This window comes from Pinus tabuliformis, chromosome X (assembly GCF_031772625.1).
Source record: "Pinus tabuliformis cultivar Carrire ecotype Pingquan chromosome X, CPIR1, whole genome shotgun sequence".
Classification (NCBI taxonomy): Eukaryota; Viridiplantae; Streptophyta; class Pinopsida; order Pinales; family Pinaceae; genus Pinus; species Pinus tabuliformis.
In genome coordinates, this window is record NC_142308.1 from 725,573,863 (window position 1) to 725,601,849 (window position 27,987).

Here is a 27,987-nt window from a genome sequence, read left to right on the forward strand (position 1 = left end):
CATTCGAAACTTTGCTCTGGAGGATTTTGTTATGCAAGATAGGAATGACCAATTCTACGAGTTTAATGGGCTAAGAAACTACAAACTAAGAAAATAAATGGTCGCTTTTCACTTGCATGCAAAAAGGTTTGCATGCCCCCAGGTATAACGAAGTAGAGTTTATAGGTTACCATTCAATTTGCAGACAAAACACTTCCATGGCTTTTTCGAGAAAGGCATACCTTCTCACAGAGGAATCTTATTCTAGTCTAATCCCATTTTCCTAAACGAACTGGTGTGTCAGACTAGTCATATTCTTATGCAGAAACCTACCTTATAACTGGGGTTTTTCTGTCGAAGCAGACCAGGCGCATGCCTCCTGGGTTTCAATCAAAATCACTGAATCACTCGCGCTCATCAGGTGGACGGGTTGGAGATTGATGAGAAATTCCTTTCACAAAAAGACCAGTTAGGGATGGCATTTGACTATTAGCTATGTGTGAGCCAGGGAATGAAAGCTGGTCTATGAGCTGGATCAGTCTGCCTTCATGCGGAAAACACATCACTCAAAAGAGTGAGGAAGCAATAGCTCCCATGCTATAAATGTAGTCACGCCCAAGGAGTAGATTGTAATCTAAAGTTCCTTGGACTACCATTACATTCAGGTAGACAATTTTCCTTCTCAAAGTTATAGGAAAACTTGGAAGGATCCCTAACGGTGGACAGGTTCCTTTGTCGAAGCCTGTCAGATTTCACATCTCAGGCAAAAGCGATGGCGAATCAAGCACTTTCCAAGCAGTTGAGGAAAGGATACTCACAGAAGCCCCTTCATCTATGATAGTACCAACCATGATCATTCTGTAAGCTTGTACTATGATTCAAAATGGTACATTAGATGGTAGCCAGGGTTTGCATAGTAGATTCCAATCGAAGGAAATGACTAGATTGCTTGGATGTGGGACCGAATAAATGACAGGATAAATATCTGATGAACTTCCTTCTTGCAGTAAAGGAACGGGTATATTTCCCCTATGTTCATCGGAGTCTGTGTTTACGAAAAGAATTTGAATGGTGTCATTCTCATTCTCTTCGGTCACAGTATCATCTGAAGGCGGATCCTCTGAAGACAAGATTGGGTCGACTGCCGTCTCGACCTATTGACTTTGGCCCAGGGTGGACTCAGAGGGTTTACCTTCAATGATAGGTGCTTCGACCAACAAAAAATGTGTGTCAATCGGATTTTCAACTAGTGATGGACTCAACAAGAGTTTCTTGTATCTAGGAGGAAGCAGTAGCAGTGAAGTAGGACAGTTATCCAAGACTCTTTTAGCTTTGTCTAGGAAGGGACAATGGTGGATGGCATGATTGCCTTCGCACAATCTAGAAGCAATTTTATATCTTCCTTTTTGTCTAGTGACTTCATTTTCACTAGTTGATGGTGTACTTTCAACATGATCGTTAGAGGTCAAGGACACCGGATTGTGCAAGTGGGGAGACTAGTCCCTTAAGATCCATGGGATGTAAGGACAATCTCGATGATAGTGGTCCCCTTTGCAAATGACACATGGAGATTTAGGTTTGGATGGTGCAGTGTGTGGATTTTCGCTAGATGATGCTTGGTTGCCCCCTTTCACCATTGGCTTCTTATTCTTCTTCTCCTTCTCTTTCTTGTTCTTCTCAGTTACTTGGTTTTTAGTTTTACCAACTTCACCAAGCAAAGAGGAAGAAGGAGAGGGAGAAACAAATGAAGTACAAGGTTGAGGGGTAACTCTAGTATCATCCAGTTGCTGATTTGATTGCTCAGGAATCATGGTGCTTTGAACGACAGAGGTCGAGAAGAGCCATACTGGTAGGCCAATTATCAGTCCTGGAAGGGACAATGTGGCCATATGAGGTGCACCAACATCTCCCCAAGAGGAGAAAGGACTAGGACTTCCCCCAAGGGGAAATCCATGATTGGTGGAATCCATTTTCTCAACCTAAGATCAACAAGGGAATAGGGATGTTATTCCGATTAAAATAAATTTTATGATGTTTTGACACAACTTGCTTTTTCAATTTTTAAGAGCCGAGAAAAAGCTAAAGACGACTCTAGTCGCCTTTGATTTTTAATGAGCCTGAACTGACAAGTGCTTAGATGACCTTTTCTTTTAAGGAGTCTAAAAAGGAACGAAAGTGACTGCTCTGGAAATATAGACAGAGGGATTACCAACCAATCACAAAACTGTAGAATACTTTTTACGGTACGGTAGTCAATCTTCCTGAATGTTGTGTTCAGTGCATTGTGATTGATAGGGCGGTAGACACGGTTTCCTAAGGATAAAGGATGTAGCCTATTGTGGTCTCCTAATATATACTCAACAGTACGTGGGAGCACAAGTCCGTACTGGCACTTGTCGTCTCAAAGAGGAGGAATCACCCAACCTACGATGAAAGCGATAGTTACCAGGATTTACGACGCCGGAATACATCTCTAGCCTAGACTTCTAAATGTTGTGTGTTAGGTTCCAAAGCATTTCTATGTTCATTGAATTTATTTTACAGTTGATCTTTCTTAAAAAAATTTCCTTTAAGGTTCACCGCGTGATGTAGATATACAATTCCTAAATATGCAATCTAAGATGATAAACAATCATTTTCTCTTCTTTTTGATGAAAATCCTAGCTACTAAGTGTTATCACTCAGGTTGTTCCCTTTGACTCCTAAGGGAATACGGCAGAGGTAACCACAAACCAATATTCGGATTGCAGGTCCTAGCCTACCTACAATCAGAGAGGGCTCTCTCTTTATGATTTAGCTTTCTTTTGGGTTGATTTTAGGCTAGCTATGATGTGCATGAGTTTGTTTTAAATTTGGTGGGATGGTTGATGTTTTCAGACAGAGTTGGCATGCAAAGTGTAAGAAGTTCAGACCATTGGGCATGGAGTCAATGAATGTGAACTGCTGGGTGTGTTTTCTTTGGTAGAAGAGAGGAATACAAAGCAGGATAGCTACACATAGAACAATCTTTAATGCTGGAAATGAGATGAAATGGAGGTCAGGGAATGAAAGGCAATGAAGGATGTTTCATTCAGCCAACAGAGGGAAAGTGAAGGAAGACTATGTAGGAGCAATGAAGGATTCCTAAACAACATTTAGAAATGAGAGAACTAGCTTAAACATGATCAATAAAGTATTCATATCCATGACTAATTCAGAAGAAAAGATAGAAAGATCACAGAAATTGAGCACAGAGTACAGTTAAGTAACATCTGAGCTATTCTTTCTTTCTGCAACTTAGATCATGATACATAGATGATATAGATACATAGAAACTGAAAACAGAGGTAAGAAAGACTTATTGAACCATAAGGAAGCACGAGAATTACATATTTTGCTCTTCAGCCATTAATACCACAACCAGCCAGTTCATAAGCAAACATTCCAGCAATCTTTGTTCATAGAATTTCTCAAAAATATACAGCGCAAGTCTAGAATGAGCTTATCAATCAACCAACCAACCCCTAAAACATTGTTTGGGCAGGTATTTATAAGAAAAATATATACAAAACAGATCATAAAAGATCTGAGGAAATAACTGCAATTAACCTAACATCTACTGAAATAAATGAAACAAATATCTATCTAATGCTGCGCTGGAGGCAACAACATCAAAAAAAGAGGTTTTGAGGTGTCCTTTAGGCTCTGTGATGTCCATTTTACAATAACTACTCTTTATTTTTGAACTGCTGCTTTTATTTGGCTCTGCTTTCCTTAACTGTGATCAGATTTGGCTTTTAATGGCTTTAACTCCTGCTCTGATACTCTTTGACTTTGCTGGATCCTCTTAAATGTTCCTTTACTGTGGCTTTATTGCTCCACTGATACACTTTAACATTTCGTTTGAGCTGATACACTTTAACTAGACTGATACACTTTAAAGATGATAAATCACCCTTGCCTGCCACTTTATGGCGAGATTTGACTGCTGCTGGGCTTTTTGTGGGTTTTAGAAGGTTTATTGGCGTTGGCCGATCAAAATACCATCAAAAAGGAGTAAAAATTGCATAATAGAGGAGCACTGCATAATGGAGGCTGTGCTGAGGCCGAGCTTGCTGTCCGGAGCAAATTTGGGCCGAGGCAATCAAAAAATGACTGAAGAAATGATTATGCTTCCTTTGAACTGGAAGTGCGCACGGGCGCAGACTGAAAATATGCGGAAAAATAGCCTTTTTACCTTTATAAGGCAAAAACACTTTACACAGGAAAAAACATGACTTTACAGGCGGGATAAATCACTGTAGCAGAGATTAAATCCAGGCCGTTGGATCGCGCGATGGCAGATCCAACAGCTGAGAGGAGATCAGCGATATCGCATCGGCGGGGACATGGGGGCGGAGGCTTTATATATAAGTGATGGAGCAATTATATGTGGGTCGTCGGATGAAGGGGGCGATCGGACGGTTGACGTACGATCGGCGATATCGCATCAGCGGAGGGCGAGAGGTCGGGACTTATATATATGTGATAAAGGGGAGACTTGCGATAATGAATGGATGCGATATCGCTTCGGATGTGATAGCGATATCGCATCGGAGGAAGGGAGTGGAGGCATGTATTCGGGGACACAACCTTTGCGACATGCCGATTGTGATAATCGCATCGGCGGAGTTATATCGGAGGCATATATAAAAGGGGCCACTGTTGACTGCTTCCTCCGACAGTGATATCGCGTCGGAGGGGGAGGGATTTAATCAGAGGAATGATTTATGAAGGGAAAAAGGGTTAATGTGATCGGAGGGGTTTTTAATGCAACAGAGATGGGTTTTATGAAATTAGAGGGGGGTTTTTATGCATCGGAGATGGGTTTTATGAAATCGGAGGGGGGTTTTTATGCTTTGGAAGGGGTCCAAAAGCATAGGAAAATGGTTAAAGAAGCAAACTAAGGGTTCTTACTAAGTTTCAAATAAACTTAGTAATTCCCAAGCATTATTTATGGTTATATTTCAACTAGAGGGAGGGGATATGTATATAAGGGGGATATTTAACATATTTTTAATAGGGGAAGGGGAAATAGATAGGGATTTACATAGTAAGTTAGAAGTTAATATGAATTTTTATCAGAAAGCACTAAGGATAGAAATCTTAGGCTACAAAGGGGAAATAGGACTTATAGAAGAAATATGAGCACTCCTAAGTAAAGCAGATCTTTACTTAGGCAAATGTTATGGAATATGATGAATTTTTGAGATATTAAGTAGATCTTAACATCTTTTAGGGGAATGTAGTGAATGATTTGGGGAAAAGGAAGAAGGGGAAGTTAGTCATGCCTCGCTTGAGCTTATCCTAGGGAAAATTGCCTTGTACTTGTGATCTGAAGTAGATTAACACTTTGAAACACAAAAATGGATCACAATTCATCATTCTGCCACCTCAAAACTACCTACCCAGCCTACTTACCTAACATTTTTTCTTCTTTTTGGATGGGTGCACTTGGACTAGAAAACCTAGATTTTCATCTTTTCTTTTGGCTATCCTCCTATCTAAATCTACCCTTATTACTTCCAGGGGCTCAGATTAAGCTGTTGAGCACCCTAGCTTCTCTACCTATCTAACAATCTGCCAAGATTAAACAGTTTGGACAGATATTCATTCTCTATTTCTAGAAAAAGAAATTTAAACCGAGGGAATCCAAGATTAAGTTGTTTGGCTTTCCCTTAACTGTGAAATCCTTCAAAAATGGAACTTTTGCAGCATGGAAAAGATGAACATTTTTGGCACTTCCACTGTCAATCATGAAATATGAAACCTATTGGAATAGGAGGCTAACAGTGGCTCCACTTGGGGATGGCTTTTCCTTGCGAAAAGTCGAGAACAGCAGGTCACATGGCCTTATATTCAATTTTTGTTGTACTCTGAAAATTTCCCTTTGCTGGTTGTCTTATTTATGAACATGACAACATACTTGAAGAGCTTAGGGCCTTCACTTAGGGCTTCAACTGCAGCAAGCTTGCTATCCAAACAAAAACTGAAATCCTACCTACTTACTCTAATTAGCATTCTTCTTGCTGGTTAGGTGAAATGAAATAGCCAATGCAGCCACTTAAGTATTATAAACATCAATGAGCTTTGCTGCTTGTGCTTGCTGGTGCTTGAAATGGAGATCTTGCAATCTGATGTAGCTTTGTTAACCATTGAGAAGATCAGAAAAGTCCTGATCTCCTTTGCTGAATCTAAACACTGTACAAAAGGGTCCTGCAACATATATACACAATTGCTGAGCTGAATTAAAGAGCTGTATAAAGGTTTAGGATGACTATCATGCCTTTGAATTGGGAAATCACCAGCATCTTGATATTGAGCCTTACAGCCTGCTAATGGAGCAGAGCACTGATTTATTCCATCACCCAACCTGTCAACAGATGGATTATACAAAACTTGGAATGATAATTGCAATTCATTATAAACAGGCTCAGATGGCACTTGACAGATTTGCACTTGCTGCTCCTCAGATGACTGAAAACAAAGAGGCAAGGAATCATCAGGGATTTCTTGATCATACGTTGCTGCTTTCAAGTCTTCTTCTTCAATCTGATATTCAGTGGCACTTTGGGGCTGCAAAACTAGAGGTAATGCATTATGAGCAAGGATTTGACTCTCCTCTAGATGGTCAATATCAACACTTGATGACGCTTGATTATTAACTGCATGATAATTCTCCCTAATAAACTAAAAAGATTCGAAACAAAAAGGCAAAGTTCCTTTGTTGGCTTCAAAATTTTCTGCATTTTCCTCCTCTTCATAGCTGAAATGAGCAAGCTGATCACTGGGTTCAGGCTGCTGAACCTGAACTTTGCTTTCTCCCAAAATAGCTTATGATTCCTCTGTAAGGCTGATTTGGCTTTGAGGCGCATAATCTTCATCATACAGATCATATTTGGGCAAACAACTGAAAGGAGAAAGGCTATCATATTCACACAGTATATCAGGAGACTGCTCCTTCACATATGGCTCTATGAATATGTCATCTGATTTGTGGTAGGTTTGTTCGTGAATATCACTACTTTCCTTCTGCAAAACAGATGTGTTTTGGTGCTCTAAACATTCAACTTTCAGTGTGATCTGCTGCATCATTTCCTTTGTTTCTTTTAACAAATAAAGAAGTTTTTCTTCTTGCTCTACCTTGCGCTGTTTCTATCTAATCTTCAGATTTTCCTCCACGTCCACAACCATGTCCTGCATTTGTTTCATAGTAGACAGGCTTCTTTCTCTTAGACAAAATTCAATCTCTGAATCAAAAGCTCTTGGATAATGCAATAGAGCTAAATCAAGGGGAGGTCTTATATTCAAAGGCATAGAATGATAAATTTGATTGAATCGGTCGGAAAATTGCTAAACTGTTTCATCTGGAAGCCTTCTTAATTGAGTATATTCTTCTATGAGCATGAGGAAATTGACTTTGATCATCCATCTATCAAGGAAGAGTTTGAGAAATTGCTCAAGATTAGAGATGCTAGCCTCAGGCAAGGTATTGAACCAAGTCCTAACCTCGCATTGCAAAGAAAGGGCGAAAATCCTAATACTAACATCCTCATCTTCTACTTCAAATATGTTAAGATAGTCTTCAAAATATTGGATATGCTTTTGAGCAGTAACACCATTCTCTCCATCAAATCTTGGGAGATACTCAGGACGATATTTAGGCAAAGGATTGAGCGTGGGAGGCAAAATGAGAGGCTTATATCTATCCGGAACTTTACGAGGCATGGGAGTATGTATAGGGATTGGAAGATTGGGCTCGATTTTTGGTTCCTCCTTGACTGTATGATGATATTTAACAACATTAGAAGACTGCTGCTCTAATGCACAAGGAGGCTTTTCAACAACATTTTTCAAAGGAAAATTATAAAAATTATCTCTACAATACAATATACATAGCAAAATATTATGGATGAGAAAGAACATAATTTCTTGGATAACAATCCAGGTCAAAAGCCTGACCTTTTCATAGAGTTCTTTCGGGTTCATATCTCCAATGGAGTCTTTATTATGAAAATGATGTGGAGTCGCCAGGTGGATGATTTAACCTTTGATGTGTCTGATCTCTGTCCACCGTCATAGATCAGATCTAAACGTGAAATAATCCTGAAGAAAGGGTTGACTTTCTCAAGAAAACAAGATTTTTTGAGATTTTTATGATTATTTTTTATTTTTTTTGGGATTTTCAAAACAACTTAAAGATTTTATTTAAGAGGCGAACAGGTCAAGTATTTGGATTTGCAGTGATAAACAAATGATTCAGATCCCAAGTGGAGTCACCAATGATGTTATCACTCAGGTTGTTCCCTTTGACTCCTAAGGGAATACGACCGAGGTAACCACAAACCAATCTTTGGATTACAGGTCCTAGCCTACCTGCAATCAGAGAGGGCTCTCTCTTTATGATTTAGCTTTTTTTTGGGTTGATTTTAGGCTAGTTATGATGTGCATGAGTTTGTTTTAAATTTGGTGGGATGGTTGATGTTTTCAGACAGAGTTGGCATGCAAAGTGTAAGAAGTTAAAACCATTGGGCATGGAGTCAATGAATGTGAACTGATGGGTGTGTTTTCTTTGGTAGAAGAGAGGAATACAGAGTAGGATAGCTACACATACAACAATCTTTAATGCTGGAAATGAGATGAAATGGAGGTCAGGGAATGAAAGGCAATGAAGGATCTTTCATTCAGCCAACAGAGGGAAAGTAAATGAAGACTATGTAGGAGAAATGAAGGATTCCTAAACAGCATTTAGAAATGAGAGAACTAGCTTAAACATGATCAATAAAGTATTCATATCCATGACTAATTCAGAAGAAAACATAGAAAGATCACATAAATTGAGCACAGAGTACAGTTAAGTAACATCTGAGCTATTCTTTCTTTCTGCAACTTAGATCATGATACATAGATGATATATATACATAGAAACTGAAAACAGAGGTAAGAAAGACTTATTGAACCATGAGGAAGCATGAGAATTCCATATTTTGCTCTTCAACCATTAATACCACAACCAACCAGTTCATAAGAAAACATTCCAGCAATCTTTGTTCATAGAAGTTCTCAAAAATATATAGCGCAAGTCTAGAATGAGCTTATCAATCAACCAACCAACCCCTAAAACATTGTTTGGGCAGGTATTTATAAGCAAAATATCTACAAAACAGATCATAAAAGATCTGAGGAAATAACTACGATTAACCTAACATTTACTGAAATAAATGCAACAAATATCTATCTAATGCTGCGCTGGAGGCAACAACATCAAAAAAAGAGGCTTTGAGGTGTCCTTTAGGCTCTGTGCTGTCCATTTAACAATAACTACTCTTTATTTTTGAACTGCTGCTTTTATTCGGCTTCGCTTTCCTTAACCGTGATCCGATTTGGCTTTTAATGGCTTTAACTCCTGCTCTGATACTCTTTGACTTTGCTGGATCCTCTTAAATGTTCCTTTGCTGTGGCTTTACTGCTCCACTGATACATTTTAACATTTCGTTTGAGCTGATACACTTTAACTGGACTTATACACTTTAACGCTAATAAATTGCCCTTGCCTGCCAATTTATGGTGAGATTTGACTGCTGCTGTGCTTTCTGTGGGCTTTAGAAGGTCTATCGGTGCTGGCCGATCAAAATACCATCAAAAAGGAGTAAAAACTGCATAATAGAGGAGGACTGCATAATGGAGGTTGTGCTAAGGCCGAGCTCGCTGTCCGGAGCAAATTTGGGCCGAGGCGATAAAAAAATGACTGTAGAAATGATTATGCTTCCTTTGAACTGGAAGCGCGCGCGGGCGCAGACTGAAAATATGCAGAAAAATAGCCTTTTTACCTTTATAAGGCAAAAACACTTTACACAGGAAAAAGCATGACTTTACAGGCGGGATCGATCACTGTAGCGGAGATTAAATCCGAGTTGTTTGATCGCGCGAAGGCAGATCCAACGGCTGAGAGGAGATCAGCGATATCGCATCGGCGGGGACATCGGGGTGGAGGCTTTATATATAAGCGATGGAGCGATTAGATGTGGGTCGTCGGATGAAGGGGGCGATCAGATGGCTGATGTGTGATCGGCGATATCGCATCAGTGGAGGGCGAGAGGTCGAGACTTATATATATGCGATAAAGGGGAGACTTGCGATAATGAATGGATGCGATATCGCTTTGGATGCGATAGTGATATCACATCGCAGGAAGGGAGTGGAGGCATGTATTCGGGGACACAACCTTTGCAACATGCCGATTGCGATAATCGTATCGGCAGAGTTATATCAGAGGCATATATAAAAGGGGCCACTGTTGACTGCTTCCCCTGACAGCGATATCGCATCGGAGGGGGAGGGATTTAATCGGAGGGGGAGGGATTTAATCGGAGGAATGATTTATGAAGGGAAAAAGATTTAATGTGATCGAAGGGGTTTTTAATTCATCGGAGATGGGTTTAATGAAATCGGAGGGGTTTTTTATGCATCGGAGATGGGTTTTATGAAATCGGAGGGGGGTTTTTATGCTTTGGAAGGGGTCCAAAAGCATAGGAAAATGGTTAAAGAAGCAAACTAAGGGTTCTTACTAAGTTTCAAATAAACTTAGTAATTCCTAAGCATTATTTATGGTTATATTTCAACCAGAGGGAGGGGATATGTATATAAGGGGGATATTTAACATATTTTTAATAGGGGAAGGGGAAATAGATAGGGATTTACATAGTAAGTTAGAAGTTAATATGAATTTTGATCAGAAAGCACTAAGGATAGAAATCTTAGGCTACAAAGGGGAAATAGGACTTATAGAAGAAATATGAGCACTCCTAAGTAAAGCAGATCTTTACTTAGGCAAATGTTATGGAATATGATGAATTTTTGAGATATTAAGCAGATCTTAACATCTTTTAGGGGAAATTAGTGAATGATTTGGGGAAAAGGAAGAAGGGGAAGTTAGTCATGCCTCTCTTGAGCTGCTCTAAGGGAAAATTGCCTTGCACTTGTGATCTGAAGTAGATTAACACTTTGAAACACAAAAATGGATCGCAATTCATCATTCTGCCACCTCAAAACTACTTACCCAGCCTACTTACCTAACATTTTTTCTTCTTTTTGGATGGGTGAACTTGGACTAGCAAACCCAGATTTTCATCTTTTCTTTTGGCCATCCTCCTATCCAAATCTACCCTTATTACTTCCAGGGGATCAGATTAAGCTGTTGAGCACCCTAGCTTCTCTACCTATCTAACAATCTACCAAGATTAAATAGTTTGGACATATATTCATTCTCTATTTCTAAAACAAGAAATTTAAACCTAGGGAAGCCAAGATTAAGCTGTTTGGCCTTCCCTTAACTCTGAAATCCTTCAAAAATGGAACTTTTGCAGCATGGAAAAGATGAACATTTTTGGCACTTCCACTGTCAATCATCAAATATGAAACCTATTGGAATATGGGGCTAACACTAAGGAAAGAGAAGTGAAGTTCTTTCAACATAGAGCAGAGAGTACACACTAGATGCACTGTCCTAAATCAAAATCAACAAGCAGTCTAAATGAAAATGCACATGCATGTATTTGTTTTCTGCTTTCTTAATGTGTGAGTGGCAAAAAGAATGCTAAATACAAATCTGAACTATCTTTTCTCTCAAATCGACAGTACTAACAATTTTCTCTTCAAAAGACGAAAGGAAGATGAAGACGACTCTTTGCGATTTCAAATTCAAAAAAGGAAAGAAATACCAAGACGATACTTTGCGATTTCGAATTCAAAAACAAAAGGAAGACTAATTTGCAATTTCGAATTCAAAAAATGAAAGGAAGGCTAAAACGAAACTTTGCGATTTTGAATTTAAAAAACGAAAGGAAGGCTAAGACGACACTTTCATCTTCAATTTGAAAACTGCTTTCGACACTTGAAATACTATTAATCCAAATCAAATACAAGAGTAACAGTGTAATCAACCATCAAAAAGAGTAGGATTCTTTTCTTTGATTGAAAAAGGCACTTGTGACACTTCCAAATCAAAAGACGATAGTTCGATTAAGCTACTTTTTTTAAAGGAGAACTGTAAATGGCGAAAAATACATAAAAAAATTCACAATTCTTTGTACAATGGAGGCTGAATAATGCAAAGGAAGGTAGTTTCAACAGTGGTATATTGATCACAGACAGTAAAACTCCTGAATAAAGCTAAAGAGAATGAATAAAAAACCAAAATCTGGAGGCAGAAACATTCTTATCTGATAATCGCACCTGTAACACAGGGAAACAGGGATGCATCTCACCTACTGCACATGAGAGGTGTGATGCATCCAGACTGTTAAAAGGAGATAGTGTGATGGTCCAAGGATGAGACTTTAACTTGGTTTTTGGTCATAGTTTGTAGCTTAGTTTAGGGATTTAGGCTGAGCTAATGATAGTCAGTAAACACAAAGTATAGGGGCTGATCTAATGAGGTTACTTGAGCTACCACCAGGGCACTTAGGATGTTTGCAAGTTAGTTGCTCAGTTTATAAACAAAACTCAGAGATAGACTAAAGCAGCGTTGATCTACTTTGCACTTGCATAGAAAATGCAGTTCGAAGGCTAGTTGGCTTAACTTTAGGCTCCGTATGTAGTTTATAAAGTAAACAAATATAAACAAGCAAACAAGCTATTCGCTCCCCAGTGGAGTCGCCATTTTGTTATCGGGAAAACTAGTGTCCATTCAGAGCTGCTAGTCCCACTAAGATGGGTAGCTATCTTAGAAACAAACAAACTAAAGTCACTCGTGTTTTCCTTTATGAGAGATAGATGAGAAATAAGTAGAGAGTACCAACCTCAGTCTTTCGCTTGGCTCCTTGCTTGTTTCCTTTCCCCCTTAACAGAACTTCACCACTCTTTCCTTATTTGTCCCACTTCAAAGAGCACCTGTAGAGTCAAAGAAACATAATACCATCAAAGCATAATGTTGTGGGGAAAAGTATCCGATGCGGATGACCCTATCCCTACTCTAAAGGTGACAGTCTTTAGCAACAACTGAAAGTAAAGTTTTGATGATTTCCTTTATGAAAGTACAGAGAGAATGAAGAAAGATTAACCAACCTGGTGTCTTTCGCTTAGTCGATCCTTGTCCTCTCTCTTTGTCTCTTGTTCCCAGCTCTTTGCTCTCTTTGCCGGTCCAGCTACACACAGATCCTGCACAAAACAAGAGAGCAAACTACAAGATACATGTACTCATAACTGAAGCATGGATTAGGATGAATCAAATATACATGTAAATACCATACATCAATGCAATACAAGTATATAGGAGAACATGCAAAACTTTATTGATAGAAGTAACAGGGTTCTGAGAAGGTTACAACCAATAATGGCTCCAATCCAGCAGCACCTCCCCAGCAGCAAGAAATCTCCTCTTCACCTCTAGTAAAACAATCACCCAATAGCTCTAACTGTAAACCAACAGCACCTCCTTGCTTTACACAAAATTCCAGCCTCCTTAGACCTCATAGAAGAGCTCTATATATAGGAGAGAAGAAGAGAGGATGAGTCAGCTTGAGACTGACATGAAGCTGCCTTGTGTCCTCTCCCTCTTCAGTTAAACTTCAGTCCTTGAGTCCACTTGGAGATCCTTGCTTACACATGGTGATCAAGTACCTCTTACTCATCACAGGGCGAATCTCATGAACCAAGTGTCAGTTTGGAAGCTTCCTGGGCAGTTGACACCTTGCAGAATGACTGTGCCACTTGGCCAATCTCGCCCAGCGCAGGTAGCCTTCATTAAATTTGACTTCCAGCGCAGGTACAAGGAGGGACAGTTGCATTCCAGCGCAGAAGCTCAGTGGAGCAGCTGACATGATCCAAAATAAGCCTGTTTTGAAGTGTTTTCAGGTGGAGAACTGATTGGAAGTGCTGTTGTTTGATGACCTTGTTCTTTTAGGGGTAAGAACAACATGTTTAGGGACTGAGGATCCCTGTGATTATTGACATTTCATGCTTCATGATGCGAGGCACAAAAATGTCTATAACAGTTGCCCCCTAAAGTATGAGGCCGTTTATCGGGTGAAATGCTTTATCTAGAGGGTCCGAAGTTCATTCCAGTGCTGAGGAGGCGCCCTGTAATACAATACAATACAATACATTATTTTTCATTCTATTTTCATGATCTAGCTGAGGCGGGCATTCCCATGCTCAGCTTTTATAAATACATTTTGGTACATATGACAGACGATCGTCTGAAGGTAGACTGATAATTTTCTGCTGAAATTATCATCCTTTGAATAGGATGATCATCTGTTGCAATGATGTACATGACAAATGCTTTTATATTTCCTGAATATATATCGCAGCCCGGATGGATGAAATTAGATCCGGGGTCTTCAAACTCGTTCGATCTTCACTCTAAGTACAAGTCGATCCATGTGAGAATTGCGCTGAAGTCGAACATGGAAAGACATCGCTTGATTACCGGTCAATAATGAAAACCGTTAACAAGCGCGAGAGGAATCACCAATAATGACGATGACCCTCAAGGTACTGCAGTACAATTCACGTGGCGTGAATAAAGGACTTGGCGTCGAACGCCACGCAAAATCTTCTGGTCGAAGGTCATTGATGTATACCTGTCGCCGGAAGTGAGAAACTTGCCATTGAGGCATGCAAGCTTCAAAGTACTGATGGGGGTGTTCCTAGATCAACTTCTTGGATAATGAGCTGAAGTCGACAAGAAGCGATCCGTCAAAGGAGGGCCTTAATGAATCCCACAGCAATGACACGGAACGGAGCTAATGACTTTAGTGGAGGTGAAAACAAACTGTGACATATGATTCAGGGTGGCGATCATGAATGGATGAAGGATAATGTATGGCAGTGGATGGGACACGGTTGACACTTTCAGAATGACCCCTCTTGAACATATAACGACACTGATGCGATGGGTCGGTAGCATTACCCCAAATGTGGATGGTTTGGTGAGGACCATGGTGATGAGACCGGTGAATGAGACAACCCAACCCGATGTGGTACGGAGGAAAAGTGTCATGTTCAAGAGTGACTTGCTACCATTAAACTTTGATGTTCTCCCAATTTTTCCCCAGTCATTTCTGACCAGTACCTCTTTATTTTTGTCAAGCTTGAGGAGGATAACATATGCTTGTTCTATAACCTGCCCTTCGGGCCATCGCTATGATTTAACGAGCCTAGCGATAGGGAAACTCGTTCTCGTCTAAAGACAAGTTTGTCGCTATTTAATCATTTTAACGAGTCTAACGACAAAGAAAACTCGGTCCTTTTCATTTTTAGAGAGTCTGAAAAGGTACAGAAAGTCAACTCCATGATTCCTTTTTCGTCATCTAATCCCCTAAGTCCGAAAAAGTATAAAACAATACAGAAGGGATGGCTGTTCGGTACTTTTACGAGCCGAACAAGACAAGCGCTCGATCTTTTTGTGCAATAATCCCTCAGGTCCAAAAAGATTAAAATCTAGAGGAGGGATAGCTTTCGGTCATTTAACGAGCTAGAAGGCCAAAAACTCGGCAAACTTTTCATATTTTACGAGTCAGTGAAAAGAGCTCAAAGAAGACTGGTCTTTTGAGGAACGAGTGATAAACAGGGATAGCAACTGATTCCAGGTACAAATTGGACTTTTCCAATCACGGTAGTGTCACAAGGATGGCTAGGTGAAATCACTCTTCGCAGCTGTTCCTCAAAATAGGTAAACACACATATGGGGGTGAACGATCGGCCAAATGAAATGGAGGTGATGGATGAAAACACGACCAAGGCTTTTAAGGCTTATAAATTTATGATCGCAATGGTTATTTACCGAGATAGGTTCATTTTTTAATGAGCTTGAACTTTGGCGGAAAAACTCTGCTCACACTTTTCTATTTTTTAACGAGCATAAATTCCGTGGTAAAACTGCTCGATTCATGGTCAAATTTAATTTTTTACTTTTACTAGCTTTTCTCTTTTCAAATGTAGTACTTCATCTTCAATTGCTGCAACAAATTTTGTTAGAAATGGACAATATTTGCATGAAAACGAGATTATAACCCTAATATTTAACTTTAAACTGTGTAAAAGTCATAAAAAGTGTTTTTACCTCTCATTTACCATTTCATTTGCATTTTGCTTGTTGGAGCTCTGGAGGTGCCTCTTTTTCCTTGATTTTCACCAGCTGATTCCGGGAGATTCTGTGGACGATTTTCGGCGCCGTTTGGACCAGGTAGGAGCTAAACCTTAGCCCTTCACTTTCATGGTTTCCTTTTTCAGTTTCATGCATGTTTTTCAGGGTTTCTGAGCCTCAGGGGTTTCATCAGGGCGCCCTGGCATCAGCGCAGGTTCCCCTTTCGAAAATTGCGCTGTATTTCAGGAAGCCTTAAGGCAGACTGCCTTACAGCACAAGGGGAAGCCTCTCTGCCTGCGCTGGGCCTAGAAAAGCTGACCTTGCATGTGTTTTTTGATGATTTTTTCGCCAGATTTTCATCAAAATCAGGAACTTACTCCTTCTCTTGTTTGCTTGCAGGGAACTTTGAACAAAATGTCCCTTACATGGCGAGAACGAGAACATGAAGCAGAAGACATGGTTGCACTCCATGACCCAGTCACGGTGAACGCGCTTCGGAACTGTGGCCTGCTGAAGTTCTTCCGTATCTCTAGCATGAGAGCACAGATTTCTTTACTGCAGTATATGCTTGATGCTTGGGATCCTGTTAACCAAGTATTCCAGATTAGGGGGAAGTCTTTCCCCTTGACCATAGAGGACATGTACTTCTTGACTGGGTTGTCAAGGCGGGGTGCCCCCATTTCTTTGTCAGGTACGGCTCGAGGGACTACTTCCACCAGAGACTATATCCGTCAGTATTGCCGGGAAGGTTCACAGCCGAGCAAAGATGGCAAGATCAACATCCGTGACATCACTGACAGATCTCTCAGGTCCATTCTGTTTACTATTGGTAGGATGGCCGGTAGCGCAGCTTTACATGTTGCCAACAGATCTTATATGCAGCACGCCTTGGAGTGTCTCCAACCGAAAGTGTTTAACTGGTGCGATGCAGTACTTGTTCAGATGAAAAGTCAATTGACCAAGGTAAAGGACGGGGGGCTGAAGAACTTTGGATTTGGTTCTATTCTGACTGCCTTTGTCTTGGAGAAAATCCCATTGATGCAACCTCAGTACATCTTGCTTGATGTGCCTTCTCCGACCGAGCCACGCATGTAGAGGTGGGTTGACCATATGTCCCGGCATGCTGGTCAACCTCATATTACATTCACTGAGTCCTTCTTTAGGTGGTTCGAGCATCAGGAGATGGCATTTTCTGAGTATCCATATGTGGGTATGGACTACCGAGGTGATCCGGACTTGGTGCTTCCGGATGGCGAGCAATGGGGCGCTATTGGTAAAATCTCTGACCATATCACTGTTTATTGTTTTTATTCATGATGTTTACTGTTCAAAACTGATCAAACTCTTGGGTGCATGCAGATGTTGGTCCTGTTCGTCCAGTAGCCCGTCCACGATCGCCAGTTGCTGCCCCAGCAGCAGAGCCTGCTAGGAGAGTTGTTATTCGCGACCTTGGTGATACTGAGATACTTGCAGCTGTGCAGGAGCAGGTTGAGAGCCTTACTCGTGGTCTTCCGGATGTACAGATTGACGAGTTACCTTTACAGTTGCAGCGGCACACTATTGGCGTGCCTAGACGATGGACTCGTCTCTTGCGCATGATCGCACAGACCGTGACGTACTTTCATGAGCACCACTAGGCTAGGGTGCCCCCTAGCATCTTTTTGAGTTCTAGGTCATATGACCAATTTTGTTTTGATTACAGCACATTATGTACAAACTATAAACAGCTTTATATATTTTGATTTTCGGAGTTTATTTCAGTTTATTTGTGATCCACTTACATAGCACCGATGCATCTCTTTTTATATATGTTGTAGATGTCTATCTAATACATAGTTTGCTAATGAATCTGTTAATGTGTTCAAGTTTCTGGAAATATGTTGGTATTGAATTGAATCAAACTCTCTTTCCAAAATCTTAACTCTTAGAAACATACGATAAATAGCTGGATTGCGGACTGAATATATACCAGTGAGCTGTAGTATCACAAGTTGTGAGTCTAGCCTGACAATTAGTCGGCGTATACCATGAGCGATGGTATCAGAGAGGAGTTCAATCAACGCACTATACTCAGCGATATTGTTCGTTGATCGTCCAATACACACACCTCTGAAACTCACTAACTCGCCGCTTGGATCAAAAATGGCCCAGGCTGCGGAGGACAAATTCCGCGTACTACGACTCGCTCCGTCGGCATATCCCACATATGTATCAGAATAATTCGACATCTGCAACAAACGAGAAAGGTGGATCACTTAACCGAAACAAACATTTTAACGAAAACAAAATACAACAAAAGCACTCAGGTTACTATTTAGGCATAGTAACGCTTGAGGTACAACCCGTTACGGGGTTGCGCCAGTGGTATTCCGTCATAATCCATTAACTCGTAGGCTCCTTTTGCTAACACCCTTTTAACAATATAGGGACCCATCCATAAGGACTGAAATTTTCCTGCTCCTAATTTGTCGGATTCTTGGTCGTAAAGCAAAACCAAGTCACCCTCAGAGAAGTTGCGAGGTTTGACATTTTTGTCGAACTGTGCTTTGACTCGTTTCTTATGGGCCTCATTCGCCAAAGCGGCGTCACGACGGTTTTCATCCAACTGGATCAATTCCAGGAAACGAGCCTTTTCTTCTGAGGTTCCGGGGAGGAGGTCAATTGCGAGTTTAAGAGACGAAATTTCGCACTGGATCGGTAAGACTGCCTCCAGGCCATACACCAATTGGAATGGTGTGAACCCAGTGGCGTTCTTTACCGAGGTTCGGTAAGCCCATAATGCTGAGTACAGGATTAGATGCCATCTTCTTTTGTGAACCCCGATCATCCTTTGCAACATTCGCTTCAGGACCTTGTTGATTGCCTCAACTTGTCCGTTGGCTTGTGGATAATACGGGGTAGAGCTGTCGTGCGATAGCCCTAGTTTGGCAGCTAATTCAACCATCATGTGATTGCGAAAATGCGATCCATGATCTGTCACTATAGCTTGCGGAACGCCGAACCTGGCGACTACATGATTGAAAAAGAAAAGGGCAGCTGTTTCACCAGTGTTATCCAATGTAGGCATCGCCTCGGCCCATTTGGTAAAATAGTCAACAGTGACTATAATATACCCATGCCCCCCGGTCGAGGTGGGGTTACATTGCATGAAATCGATGCCCCACTTGGCGAAGGGCCCAACAGCTACTATCGGCTGTAAGGGTGCGGGTGGTCTTCTGGTTTTGCTATCAAAGATCTGACATGCATGGCAACTTCTGACAGCTATTATGCAATCTTTAAACATAGTTGGCCAGAAATATCCTGCTCGTAAGATCCTTTGTGCTGTTGCATATCCAGATTGATGCCCCCCGCACGCGCCTGAATGACAATCATTCAGGGCTTTTTCGGCCTCCTCATGGGTAAGGCACCTCCTCAGAACCGTATCGACACCACGACGGTAAAGTGTATCACCGACGATCATGTAGTCTTTAGATTGGTATCGTATACGTTTTCGTTCCGAGTGTGAGGTATTAGACCTAAATTTTTGGGTTTGGAGATAAACAATGATGTCTCCATACCACTCATCGCTTACCGATATCAGAAACAAATTTTCATCCACGATTGACTCTTCTGATGTTTCATCGTTGGATGACGATGGGAGATCGCATAATAATTCCGCGAAAACTAGAGCTTTCTTCGATTTGGATTTTACAAAATCTAAATCGAACTCTTGAAGGATGGCTATCCATTTTGAATATTTGCCCCCAAGCAACTGTCGCGACAGTATATATGTCATGGGATTGCAATCTGACAGAATGGTAGTTTTCCTAAAGAGGACATAATGTCGAAACCTTTGAATCGCTTAAACAGCAGCAAGCGCTAGTTTTTCAACATAAGAATATTTACTTTCTGTGTCATTTAAGTTTTTACTTAAATAATAAATAGGATGTTCAATTCCATCGACTTCTTGCACTAAGACCATCGCAATGGTCGTATCTGCTGCAGCTAGATACAGGTTAAAATCTCTTTGATAGTCCGGGGCGTACATTAATGATGCTCTTACTAGAGAATCTTTCAGAGCGTCAAAGGAAGCTTGCGCAACCTGGTCCAGACAAAAGGTACATCCTTTTTCAAAAGACGAGTATAACCTTTGGCAAGTTCTGCGTAATTTGGAATGAACCTCCTCAGAAAGTTTGCTTTCCCTTGGAGTTTCTGAATCTGAAGCAAATTTGAAGGTGGAGGCAAATTAATGATTGCCTGAACCTTACAGGGATCGAGACGAATCCCATCCTTAGAGACAACAAAGCCTAGTAAACGACCAGAACCGACGCAAAACACACACTTGTGTGGATTGAGTCTTATCTTGTAATGTCGGCAACGTAGAAATATCGCTCTCAAATGCCGCGGATGATCAGTCCGCTTCCGCGAATGAGCCGGAAGATCGTCGAGGTAAGGTTGAACAATGTTCTTGATGTCATGGAAGGCATAATTCATTGCCCTCTGAAACGTCGCCCCTGCGTTCTTTAAACCAAAGGGTAATTTTCGATAAGCGAATGTGCCCCACGGACAGATGAATGCAGTCTTAGACTGGTCCTGTGGGCGGATATTTATTTGATTATACCCGGAAAATCCATCCATAAAGGAAAAGATTTCACATCCGGCGCATTCATCAATTATCTGGTCGATGAAGGGTGTAGGGTAGTTGTCCTTTGGACAAGCTTTGTTTACATCCCTATAGTCGACGCACACTCTTATCGTCCCTTGTTTTTTCATAACAGGGACAATATTCGATACCCAATCGGTTAGAGGAACCGGGTAGATGAATCCAGCATGGAGAAGTTTTTCAACTTCCGCCTTAATGGCAGCGGCTTTCTTCGGATGTACCTGCCGAAGCCGTTGTCTTACTGGTTTGACATCAGGATACATTTTAATCTCATGTTCAACTATGCTCGAGTCAATGCCTGGCATTTCATCATATGACCATGCAAAGACATCTCTAAATTCGCGAAAGAGAGCACTATATATTTCCAGTTCTGAAGGGGAACAACTTTTGCCGACATGAATATTCTCGACAACATCAGATTTTGTCGAGATGTTTATGGCTATGGTTTCTTCAATATTGGATAGGTTTCTCTCTGAGTCCACCGTGTTTACAGTATTTGTTAGGAATTCAAACACTGAAGGGTGGTATAGGTCGTGATGAGTTTCTTCTTCACACTCTGGAAGAAGGGAACGATGGTGGTGATCATTCCATGGTGCCCCCTCAATCATCATTGATTGTAAGATTCCTTCGTCAGTCCCATGAACTTTTGACCATGGATCTAATGGGGTACCATATTCTTCGGACCTATCTACCCAAACGCTTGACGAGCGTTCATTTGGGCTCGCCTCCCATGCCTGAAACATTGATTGCTACAATATTTCAATAGGGCTAGGTGGCAATACCACTTGATGATCCATGACGACTTTGTCTTCTGCGACCTTCGATGAAGATACCATGTTGCATGTTGCTACAAACGGGATATTCCCTTCATGGAAAGGAGGTGGCAACGTGAAAGTTCCCATCATTGTGGGATCTTTTAGCAAGCCTACTCCTATATCTTTTATTGAATGGTCGCTCCCATGGATCAGGGGAATGCTTCCAGTAACTTGTGAACCATTAGGGAGGAAATTCTGTTGGTCGACGATCGTAATCCCTCCTTCAAACGGGAATGCGATCTTCCTAAAATATGTCGACACTACAGCTGCCATGGCATATATCCATGGTCTTCCCAGTAGGATGTTATAGTCAAGATTGCCATCAATGACTTCAACCTCAATCTCTACTGTTTTTCCTCCTAGTTCAACCTTAAAGTTATTTAGGATACCGTACGGAGTGTACGACCTACCGTCAAATGCTTTCAATGTCGTCGAAGATCGCGACAAGGTTGGAGATCCAAGAGTTTTCCAGCAACTCATCGACATGATACATGTTGATGCGCCCTCATCAATAATCGTTCTATGAACAGTTTTGTTGAGTGCTTTCACTTGAATAAGGAAAGCTAATTGCGCTGGTAACTGAGGATCATATCCTTTGTGATCAAAGGATACAAGATTAGAATCTTTAGGATCCACTCCACCAATTGCTGATAACAATGCCTGTCTTTGGGATGGGCAATTTTGTAGTACCTCAAGAGTCGACATAGCAGATGGCGATTGGGCCAAATCCTCCACTATATTATAGTGTTGCGCCGCTCTGGCGCGAGGGTTGAATGTCGACTTGTGGACTACTCCCTTAGGCGGCTTTATTGTTAATTCATGCGTGAGGGGGGGTACAACTTCTGCCGAAGTTGTTGTCGAACTACTGGGTTGATCTTTCCCTTTGTCGTTCGACACCGGCAGATTCCCATAATCTTTATTCCTAGTCGAGATCAAAGCATCATTTTGCTTAGAAACCGACAACATAAGCACTTGAGACGGAGAAGCATTTCCACTATCAACCATATTTTGACCTGGGGTGGGAAATGGATCAGTCAACACAGCTGAAGTTTGGGAACTTTTAAAGAACCTCTTTAACTCAGCTTTGAACAGACAGTTCTTTGTTGAATGATTTTCATCGCATATTTGACATGGAGGAAATTGTTTCCCTTGCCCAGGAGGGTTTGAAGAAGTTTTTTGAGGGGATGACCCACCTTGTTTCTTCTTCTTCCCTTTGTTTTGTTTCTTCTTGCTTCCTGGTTGATTGGAGTTTTTGTCTTTATCCGTAGATACAGCATTTACCTCCGAAGCAAGAATCTCTTGATTTGCTTTTTGATTCGAAGTCTTACGGGCTTTCTTATTTGAATCCCTTGTCGACTTAGCGTTTGCAGTTCCAATCACGCCATCACCGGCATGAGAGTCACTATTCGATCCGGGAGGAGGAGGGATTGAAAATTCCGGTCTGGGGGCATCAGGTATCTTATCATAGAGCGTGCCCGACTGAGTATACACTAAGTCCAAATATTGAGCACGAGCAATCACTTGCTCTTCTGTTACGACACCTCCCTTGGCCACATCTTCTGTTATTGCCGGCAGAAGCGACTTTATAAACCACTCAGCTAATAGCTGATCTGGAACATAGGTCTTTACCATTCTGCGACGACGACGCCACTCATGTATATGATCAGATATATGTGTGGCTGTTGTCTGCTTGAAATTGGTCAAGATCTCTGTTCCAGTTTCGTACCTTATAGGTAACTGAAAGTGTGTTAAGAAAGTCGTGGCTAGGGAACTAAAATTGTCGAAAGAGGCTCTAGGTAATTCAATATACCATTTAGCTGCCGGACCAGTCAATGTCCTCTGGAAAAGACGAAGCCTTATCGAATCATCATTCAAGGTATTCGACGAACACCACAGATGGAATGTCATCACATGATTCGACGGGTCTTCGCCCGGATTTCCATTGAATTTAGGAATGTCCGAAGGAAGTTTGTGAGGAATCGCTGGCCACCAATGGGCATAGGCGATTGGATCGTTCGTCAATCGATGTAAATCTGGTAATTCTAAGGTCGCCACGAATGGCAACTGCTGATTCAGGTTTGGCGAGGCGTACCCAGGATATGATGGAATCGCCTGAGCAGTAGGTCTTTGCACACCAGCATAATGTAACTGATGTTGATATGACTGATATGGTTGGTGGGCTTGGCCACTGTAAAGTGGTTGGTTTAACCCATTCTGAATATAGGGTTGCCCACTATTTGCAAAGATCTGTTGCTCAGACCCCTGGTACACCTGTTGAAACTGAGGTTGTTGGTATTGCACCATCCATGGTTGTGAAGCCATGTTTTGTTGTGCGACACTAACCGACGGACCAAGATGCGGGGTTATGGTTCCCGTTTGTATCTGTGTCGTCCCGGCAGTTGGCGATTGTGGTTGTGTTGCAGGGTCAATAGGCTGTTGCATTACAACTTGGGGTTGACATACAACAGGCATCGATTGAACTTGCGACACGGTTACAATTGCTGGCGTCGTCGGGATACTAGACATAGGTACACATTGTTGCATGGAATATACAACTCTTGGTTGTTGGGGTAACATAGGTACCCAACCACTCGTCGTTACTTCAGTCAAACCTGAATGCGGTTGAAAACTGCCGTATTCCCCCGAAAGGGGAAGTGAAAGGGCATATTGCCCCCCATACGGTAACAATCCGGAGCTCAAGGGTATAGATGGCCTTTGAGGACTGGATGGCCCAAACTGATTCCCAAAGGGATCAATTTGTCTCGTTTCAACATAAGAATTACCGGGTATTATACCGGAAGAACAAACTGGAACAGACCAAGTTGTCATAATAGTCCCTGGGTGGACTCCTTCTAGCTGATGAGAGCTAGTCGGGACGGCTGGTATGCCGGCAAACATCGTTGGATTGGCAGCAGGAACTTCTGCTGTTGCTGTGTCGTTTGGCACAGTTCTAGATGTCGACGGTTGTTCAGACATTTTAAGTCTATCCAATAAACTTCCTAACGATTCTTCAGGAACTTCTGGTGACGATAGACAAACTTCTGATGCAGAAGGAAAAAGAGGGGTACCTACTCCAAAATGAATTGGAGTATTTGCTTGCTGGTCCTCTACGATTTCCTCTATTGCAATCAGACCAGGAGGAAGAGGAAGACCGTCAGGTCCGTAAAAGATTTCTGGTGCCGAAGAAGGGGTTGCTTCGACAGCGACAGTCGTTTGAACAACAAGACTCTGTGGACCGGTTTCAGATGGAACTGGTTCAGTTATGCAAGTACTTGTCTTCAGACTAGGATCAGTACCACTGTCCTTCTGTTGCTGTTGAACTTCTTCAATAGAGGCAGGGATTCCAGAAATATTGGGAGTGACCAGAATCTCAGATGTTGTTGGAACTTCCGTTCTAACCTTAAAAGGAGATTTTGACCTGGTCAAGCGAGTTCGCTTCGTCCGTACTACTCTCGGTTCCGGAGACAAAGGCGGTTGACTCGCAAGCCTCCCTGAACGACGGGGTTTTAATTGACTTTCCTCCACGGTTGCGGATTACTTGATCAACTAAAATACAAAAAGGGGAATTATGTTTCCGTATTGAATGAATTTTATTAGACGCTTTTAGACACAACTTTGCTTTTTCATGTTTTAAGAGTCGAGAAAAAGCTAAAGATGACTCTAGTCGCCTTCGATGTATTAACGAGCCCGAAGTGACAAATGCTCGGTTGGACCTTTTCAGTTATAGAGTTTGAAAAGGGCCAAAAGAAACTGCTCTGGAGATCTAGGCAGAGGGTGTGCCAAACCTTTCGCGAAACCACAGAATACGTTTTACGGTACGGGTGGTCGATCTTCGTGAATGCTGTGTTCACTGCATCGCGATCAGTAGGGCGGTCGACACGGCTTCCTAAGGATAAAGGATAATTGCCTATAGGGGTCTCCCAATATACGCGATGGTACGCGGGAGCTCAAGTCCGTATTAGTGCTATCGTCCCTCAGGAGGAATCACCCACCTTCGTAGAGATCGACAGTCACTACGTTTAACGACGCCGGAACACGTCTCTACCTAGACCTCTACTGTGAGCGTTATGTTACAATGCGTTTTTAGATTCATTCAATATATTTTAAGTTGATCTTGTTTATCAGTTTGTCTTTCAGGATCACCACGAGATGTATTGGTACAAATTCCTAAATGCAGCTAAAATGATAAGCAAGCTTTCACAATCTTTTTAGCTTTGAAAATCCTAACTACTGAGGGGAGAGAAAAACAATATCTTTCCACACAGAGCACAAAGCACAAACTAATGCACTTTCTCCTAGATCAGACACACAAACTTATCAAAAATGCAAATGCAAGATGCATGTATTTCTTTTCTTTTCCTTTAATGTTGATGTAGACAAAAGGAAAACTGTTGTATGACTTTCGAATTCAATTTGAAGCGTAAACAAACAAGCTTTGTCTAAATGAAAAGACGCTTTACAAGTACTTGTTTCAACACTCAAAATATATGAATTCAAACCATAAAGTGAAAAACAAACAAACTCAAACAGCCATGAACAGTAATAAAACTAGCTCATAAGATCACAAAGACACTTTTACAGTTCAGGATCTAAGAGGTCACAGCTATACTGGTTCGCTTTTCACAATGGGAAACTGTAACTGAAACAAGAAATACTGAAAGAACATTCACAGTTTCATCACACAACTGAGGCGGAATAATGTCAAGGAGAAGTGGTCTACAGCAAGTACAATGACCAGCAAGCAATCAGCTAAAAATCAGTGAAAACAGGGCCAAGACACAAAGGGAAAACTGAGCAAGACAAAGGCTAACTGGACCAGCGCAGGTTCTAGTCTGCCAGTTTGACTCTCAGCGCAGTTCCCGAAGGGAGTACCTGCGCTGTAATGCAGACTGCCTGTGGACAGCCTGCACTGACTCACGAGAGTTTCGTCTACAAAGAATTCCGGGTCATAAAAAGCTCAAAAATGCACTGTTTTTGCTGAAATAAAAAGCTATAGGTCAAGTACAGGCTAAGGGATGATCAAGAGGATGAAGATCTATCACAAAGAGTAAAGAGTCTTTTGTAGATAGGCTCTTCAAATCTTGAATTTGCTCAACAAATGAGCAAGAGTAGCAGTCCCTCTACTTCGCTTTTGATATAGTCAAAAGCTTTTCGATTTGGTACTCTTTTCTTCAAGAAATGAATAGCAAAATACTACAAACACCAACAAGATACTAGGCTCCCCAGCGGAGTCGCCAGTTTGTTGTGGGGAAAAGTATCCGATGCGGATGACCCTATCCCTACTCTAAAGGTGACAGTCTTTAGCAACAACTGAAAGTAAAGTTTTGATGATTTCCTTTATGAAAGTACAGAGAGAATGAAGAAAGATTAACCAACCTGGTGTCTTTCGCTTAGTCGATCCTTGTCCTCTCTCTTTGTCTCTTGTTCCCAGCTCTTTGCTCTCTTTGCCGGTCCAGCTACACACAGATCCTGCACAAAACAAGAGAGCAAACTACAAGATACATGTACTCATAACTGAAGCATGGATTAGGATGAATCAAATATACATGTAAATACCATACATCAATGCAATACAAGTATATAGGAGAACATGCAAAACTTTATTGATAGAAGTAACAGGGTTCTGAGAAGGTTACAACCAATAATGGCTCCAATCCAGCAGCACCTCCCCAGCAGCAAGAACTCTCCTCTTCACCTCTAGTAAAACAATCACCCAATAGCTCTAACTGTAAACCAACAGCACCTCCTTGCTTTACACAAAATTCCAGCCTCCTTAGACCTCATAGAAGAGCTCTATATATAGGAGAGAAGAAGAGAGGATGAGTCAGCTTGAGACTGACATGAAGCTGCCTTGTGTCCTCTCCCTCTTCAGTTAAAATTCAGTCCTTGAGTCCACTTGGAGATCCTTGCTTACACATGGTGATCAAGTACCTCTTACTCATCACAGGGCGAATCTCATGAACCAAGTGTCAGTTTGGAAGCTTCCTGGGCAGTTGACACCTTGCAGAATGACTGTACCACTTGGCCAATCTCGCCCAGCGCAGGTAGCCTTCATTAAATTTGACTTCCAGCGCAGGTACAAGGAGGGACAGTTGCATTCCAGCGCAGAAGCTCAGTGGAGCAGCTGACATGATCCAAAATAAGCCTGTTTTGAAGTGTTTTCAGGTGGAGAACTGATTGGAAGTGCTGTTGTTTGATGACCTTGTTCTTTTAGGGGTAAGAACAACATGTTTAGGGACTGAGGATCCCTGTGATTATTGACATTTCATGCTTCATGATGCGAGGCACAAAAATGTCTATAACACATAAAGATCTATAACCATAAATAATATAGGATCAGATGTATATTAACCATACAAATGCATATATCAATACAAGATTCAGAGATACATAAGAATATGGAGAAAAACTCAAATAGCTTTATTGATAGAAGTAGTAGAAGA